Source organism: Sinocyclocheilus anshuiensis, unplaced genomic scaffold, assembly GCF_001515605.1.
Source record: "Sinocyclocheilus anshuiensis isolate Anshui unplaced genomic scaffold, SAMN03320099.WGS_v1.1 scaffold551, whole genome shotgun sequence".
In the NCBI taxonomy this organism is placed as follows: domain Eukaryota; kingdom Metazoa; phylum Chordata; class Actinopteri; order Cypriniformes; family Cyprinidae; genus Sinocyclocheilus; species Sinocyclocheilus anshuiensis.
In genome coordinates, this window is record NW_015548222.1 from 58,206 (window position 1) to 65,033 (window position 6,828).

Consider the following 6,828-nt stretch of genomic DNA (forward strand, 5'->3'; position numbering starts at 1 on the left):
CGGTGCCCTGAAGCGGCGGACCGGCAGGGGTCGACCGTACTAGCTGCTTTGGAGACCTCCGTAGAGGCAGCAAGCCTCTTAGTACCGCTACGTTTCCGGGCGGTAACTGAGAGAAGATCAATCTCCTCAGAGAAAAACAGGCAGAGCGTTGCGCCCTCTCCCCGGGGCGGGGGGGGAAGTACCGCAGCGTGGGCTTCCGAACCCCGAGAGCGGGCGCTGGATCTGGTCGTTAAGGAAGTAGATAGGTCCCGTCTACATTCCCTCCACCGGATCCATATGCGAAACCCACGAGCACAGCCGCCGCTCCGCCTCGGCGAAAGCGGACTGACACACATACAGAGTGCTTGCTGAATGACAAAAAGCTGACGCTGGTCTCACCGCACGTGCTTTTATAGCTTCCTGGCATTACATCACCCGCCCGTGACGTCTCGCCCATCTATTGGTCTGATTACACATGAGATTCAGAGCCGGTCACTCTGAAGGGCATTCCCGAAGCGTCCTCCTACGCAGCTCGAGTTCCTGAAGAGGAACTGGTGTGTTCTATGGAATGAGCTCCACATTAAAAAAATGGATACTTTTTGTTACAGCAAAATTTATAAATTTGTATAATTTATTTCTCATTTTATATTTATGGTTTGGATCAAACCTTACATTTTGAGATTATATTAATCAATAATATTTATTTTCCCAAAGACACACACATTCATAGAAAGCAAAAAGGTTATTTATTATACAGACCTACCATTCTTAATTAAAATATGTTCTTTAGACATAAGCCAAAATGTTACTTAATGTAGGTCAATATAATAAATTTGTGCCCTTTTACAACTTAATTTCACCATAAACAAAAGCTAAATAAGCTATAAGACTATATAAAATTATAAAACTTAAACTAAAAACATTTTGTTAGTCAATGTTTAATTTAGTTTACTTACTATAGGCTAAATAAAGACAACTACGGATGGCCTTAATGTTTATTGTTATACATTAAAAAACTATATTTCTACGATATTTCTATGATTTAACCCATATAAAGTGGCATATAAAGCCATATAAAGTCCTATAAAATTAACTTAAATGAATGTGTTTAGGTTGATTCTGTGATATTAAATCATATTTCTGACCTAAATAAAACCAGTTAATTTAGATGTTATAATGTTTTCTTTTCAGTCTGTTCTGTACATCATAAAGCCAAAACACTATTTAAACATTTTTTTCTATAGTGGTGTTATTTGCTTTTAGACAAACTGAACAAAACAGGTTTAAACTGATTTGACCAATGTATTCCATCTATCAAACATTGCTGTCAGCAGTATAAAAATGCCAAATACCAAGTTCAAAATCTTGTAAAACACAGAGACATCAGCCTCTTGGGACTAACAATAAAACCAGTAAAGAGGCAGATTGATCTGAGGCTCTGACAGTTAACCGTTCCTGGTCCAGGATGATAGATCAGGTCAGCTTTAATCTCTGCTTCACATCCAACACTAAATGACCTAAAAGTGAGCACCAATGTTTATTTAGCATTTGGCATTGCTGCATTTGGTAAATCGGGTCAGATTATGTGATGTCAGTGAATCAGTGCGTTTCGATGGAGAGCGAGAAAGGCAGGCAGGAGTTTTATGAGTTGAACAGACCTAGATGGGTAATGGTTTGGAATTGCTTTCATCCACCCCCACCTCAGCGGCCACTGCCAGATGCAGCTGCTATAACTGTGATTTGTTATATGAATTTATACATGTAGCTAGAAGGCAGCAACAGCTGTTAAAACTGAGAATGGCTCTACATGATGGTCAAATAATAAATCGATAAATTATTACAAAACGGCTTAGCTCTTTTTGAGCACACAAATACATCAAACACATGAAATACTGCATTAGGGAAAATAACCCCTTTATGTTTTACACACTTTTTCCAAAATGCAAATGAGATTTACAATAAAAGATAAAGCTGCAAAATATTGATTCCAAATAAAACAAAAGGCCCTCTGCCCTGCAAAACATGTTTATGTAGGTGCAGACTTTCTAAAGGGCTTCTGAATGGCTGTTGCTCCTCTGTGAGATGTTCTGCAGTGGTAAGCGATCAGAGTGAGTGTTCCCCTCACAACCTCTTTTCACAACAGTACAGTAGATCCTCTGCCAGAGAGTTTAGCAAGGTTTTCTCAAATGAAACCGAGAGTGAGAGAAACGGAGAGATGGAAGACAGGAAAGAAAGAATGAACACAGATTTTTTTGGCCCGGGGGCTGGTGAAAAGTGGTTGCCATGGCAGCATTCTGCCCACAACCCAGTTGAGTGCACCCACATCTGACTGTCTCCGCAATGCTACGGTTTCTACATGCTTCCCACTCATTCACTAGCCTGGGGGAGAGAGTGTGTGTGTGCATGTGTAAACCTGACCTGAACTGTGATTACTTGAAGGACAGAGATATTGGTTTTGCAAGCTTTGGTCTATTATTAATCTTTACATTTATTGGAATAGTTCATTCAAAAAGTATTTTTTGTTCCAACCCTGATTTTCTTACATCTGCAAAATATTCAATGTTTTAACTGTTTTGTCCACATGATGAAAATCAGCAGAGTCTGATCATCTTTGTTTCAAAATTGAATTTTGCAACATTGACAGTTATTGAATGGAATCGAAGCAACACTGAACTGAAAAAAAATTACGCTACTGTCTTCTGTAGAGCTGCTTCATAGTTGAAGTGAACTCACTGATGAACTTTACACAGTTATTGAACTGAACTCAATCAATACTGAGATGAATAGTGACACTATTGTCTCCTGTAGTGCTGGTTTACAACAGAATTTGAATTTTGTCTCATTTGATGAAGTTTGCATCATTGATTCTGTTTATTACTGTGAAGCTGCTTTGGAACAATCTGTATTGTATAAAGTGCTATAGAAATAAATGTGACTTGTCTAAAACTACAACCCCACCAACTCTCATTGTACACTGAACAAATGGTAACATCTAAATGAACTGGTTTTAAGTCAAATATATGGTTTAGTAGCGTAGGGTCAACTTAAATACATTCATTTATATAAAACGACTTTATATGGGTTAAATCATGAAGATATATCTCTAGCAATCATTGCAGGTCACCACTTTTTGCGGTTTATGGACAATATATTTTTTTTTAAGTATAGTTTTGTGTTCCACAGAAGAAAAAGAAACATACATAATCATAAAAAATCTAAATCACTGGAATGAGACAATGCTTTGAACTGTTTTAAAGAGTGCTTTCCAAGATTCAATTGCACTTCAAACAGCATTCAAATCTTCCAGTTAAATGTAAATTTAATATTTAAGCTTTTGTGGGTAAGCCTTGACCTCCCAAGCATATTAATTAACAAGAGATTGTGTGAAAAAAAGTAGAACAAGAATCCAAACATCTTTGTTTAAGGATTGGTGAATATTTAAATGGTCGTGTGCATATTTCTGCTATAGGCCATTCCTTTTTAGGAGTGGCATATTAATTTGTTCTTAATTATTGAATTTTCCATTGTTATACAATTTAAAGTTAATTGGTGGAGTAGATATTGATGATTGATAGGATAAACTATAAGTTTGTATAATGGTGATAAATATGTGATCCTAAACAACTATTGTTTTAGTCACGGGTATATTGTGAGGTGTACTAGTGGATGTGACGTGTTGTGTTGGATATATATATGTAAATTGTCCAGGGTTTAAGTGGAAATGATTTAATGATTGTGGTAATTGAACATTGGCTAATGAATGATGACGTCAATATAATTAGTGATTTGAAAAGTGGGTGGAGGGATTGAATTGCTTTACACACTGAGGAAGGCTTGAGCCGAAACGTTTGTGCCTTTTCCCATCAGTAATGAATGTAAAATAAAAGAAAAAAGAAGATTGTTCTCGTGAGTGCGGATCATAATTTCCTATATTAATTTGTAGGCCAATTTTCTGTGCACTCTGAGAAGAATTCTCTCTCAAGTGAGAAAAACACTGACACAATGTCAGTTTTGGTAGAGACACAGCCGATCTGTTCAAGCTGTTGAAGCCCTGCCATTTCTCTCTGCCCTTATGGCTCATTATACATTTCCCTTTAATGTTTGCCACTGGCAAAATGTCCCATATTCGCCCTGTGCAAAGACTATATACTGTACGCCTGTATATTCACTCACATCACTAAAGAGCTTTAGACTGAATTATGCTTATTTATCTAACAAAGGACCAAAGAACTGATCTATCATTTTATAGCTTGAATAACATTGAGCTAGAGGTTACAAATATTGCCAGCTTTTACATTTCAAGCATAAAAAATTGTAACATAAAAATGGTTCCATTTAAATTAACTGGTTTTAAATAAAATATATTATGTAATATTACTGAATCAACCTAAATACATTAATCTATACCACTAAAACTACGTTGTATTTGTTAAACCACATAGAAATATCTCTTCAAAGTAACAACTGCAGGTTACAACTTTTTGCACTGTAGTTCAAAAAAGTTGCATTTACGAGTTTTGTGCACATGAATGTCCAAAAAAAAGTCTTATTTAGGGAATTTAAGATGATACCCATGTTGTGATGTTAGAAGGGTAATGAATGATTTAAAAAGTAATTGTAACTTTCTGTGCTGTAATTCAGTAATATTAAGGTGCTATGTTCTAAAGAGCATCAACGACAGATGCAGACAAACAGAAACATGTTCATTGGGTTTTTTAGGATCAGTGTGTTACCCTGTTGGTGTCTGTTACCGTTGGTCGGTGCATATTTTCACCGATTGAACAATTTGAATCTGCGTATTTCGGGTGTTGGAATGTCTGAGAAGTGATGTACTATAAACTGGGGACCATCTGCGTTGGTCTGCGTCTGTTATTTTGGTGTTAATTGGCCTGTGGACAACAACTGTTGTCTTGCAAAGACTTTACATGATGCTAGTTTTAGCTTGACATGCAAAACTGTCAGATATTATCCTTATATTGTAATCATTACGATCACAAGCTGTCATCATTGCTGTTAAAAAGTTCTAACCTGCAATTGTTACTTTAAAGAGATTTATACCTGATTTAATGAACAAAATGTAGTTTTGTTGTAGTTTTATTTTACAAATATAATACATCTCCCTCATGGACTGTTTGATTAAGATCTTTTTTCTAATTTGATTGCGTTAGCAATATATTTTGTAAGTTTACCTGCTTTGTCTTTGTTTTCTTCCAAGCCTTTATACAACTTTCTTCCTATTCATTCATTGTGAGTTTTACAAACTTTGAAGTAACCACTGGTTTACTAAAATTGCAAATCAAGTTATGTTACAAATGTGATTATGTTGAATCAGAAATCTGAAATACACTTTCTGTAAAGCTGCATGCTTTGAAACAGTATGTAGTGTGAAAAGTGCTATACAAATAAAAAGTTAAAGCTGCAGTCTGTAAGTTTTGCCTCTTTGTCGCCATATCTGTTTGAAAATCTGCAATTGCAGCTGTTTGCGGAATTCTCTTCCTTGCGTGGGTTGTGCGTCGGCATGGCTCCAGCGCGGAAGAATCTAATGTTTTGAGGAGTATGTGTGGCAGTCAGTCACCGCACTGGTGTGGATATTTACTGTACTTCGCAATCACAGATTCTAGCCTACGTCTTGGAATATATGACCCAAATAAGAATTTTCACCATATATTGTCATCTGAACAATTAAGTAACAAGCCTGCCACGTTTTTCTGACCAATTGAGGAAAAAAGCATTACAATAAATAGCGTTACCAATAGTGATTTAGTCTAAAGATCGGTTAGCTCTTATCACATCAAACCGTGCAAATAGGGCTGTGATGGTCGCCGTGACAACCGCATCACTACGGTGGCAAGTTGTCTACTGCCACCGGCAATAGTGCACGTGACATCACACACTCTATAAAAAGCATAATACGAATTTTATTTAGACTACAAGTCTATTGTAGCCTAATTCACAAATTACCTCAAACGCCATACACAGCGTTTCCTTTAGATTGGCAGGTTTGTGCGCAGGAAAATACAGTTTATTCTGCATTTAGCAAATTATTTTTGTGTTGGGCGATGGACCTTGTTGGGAAACCAAATACTACATCGCCGATCTGGAGCCATCTACATTCATGTCACCCATCCACATTTGTACAAGTGTCTTCAAGTTCCCATGATCGCAAACGCGTGGCTGGTCAGGTTTGGTGAGGCTTTCTCCAAACTGGCCAAATACAAACGAGACAGTGATAAATGGAAGATGTTAACAAGAAATGTGGCAACAATTCCTATTTCAAAGAGAGCGCTTGCAGACGAGGAGTTAATGCGCCCGCTTGCTTGGCGGAGGAACAGTGAACCATGTCTACACCGGATGCGACACCGCCGCACCAAGTCTGTCTACACTGGACATTTGAACTCTGTGTTAGTACCTCATAAACAGGACGAGGCAGTTGACTGTCAGGGATTTGTCATGTCTTGTCACGCCACATCCAGTGTAGCATCACTGGTTATAATGAGTTCTATAGTATTTTGTCGTATCGCGCCGCGCCACTCACGTCGGGTAGACAGGGTGTATTTAACTTTCTTATTTAGGCTTCTTTCTTGTTTAACTGTATTATTTCTTTGAAATTTATTTTAGTGTTTCCGTTCACTGACGGAAGTGCTAAAATAAACACGCATGTTTGTTAATAGATGACTGAGCCTCATTTATTATTTGTGTTTCAAAATTAGGTAGAGCATTGCGTTAGCAGCGCAAAAGGTCGTGGGTTTGATTCCCAGGGAACACAAATACTGGTAAAAAATGTATAGGCTGAATGCACTGAATGCACTGTAAGTCGCTTTGGATAAAAGCGTCTGCTAAATGCATAAA

General features: G+C 37.4%; 1 protein-coding gene and 1 long non-coding RNA gene across 5 annotated transcripts in view; one reads left to right on the top strand and one right to left on the bottom strand.

Moving 5' to 3' along the window:
- Positions 1 to 6,828, bottom strand: part of LOC107654257 (neuronal membrane glycoprotein M6-b-like) — a 68,718-nt gene that overhangs the window by 20,340 nt on the left and 41,550 nt on the right. The window lies entirely within an intron of this gene.
- LOC107654260 (uncharacterized) overlaps positions 6,426 to 6,828 on the top strand; it is a 14,117-nt gene continuing 13,714 nt past the window's right edge. The window contains exon 1 of the long non-coding RNA XR_001630317.1: positions 6,426 to 6,530. This is a non-coding gene — a long non-coding RNA (uncharacterized LOC107654260). The remainder of the gene's footprint in view (positions 6,531 to 6,828) is intronic.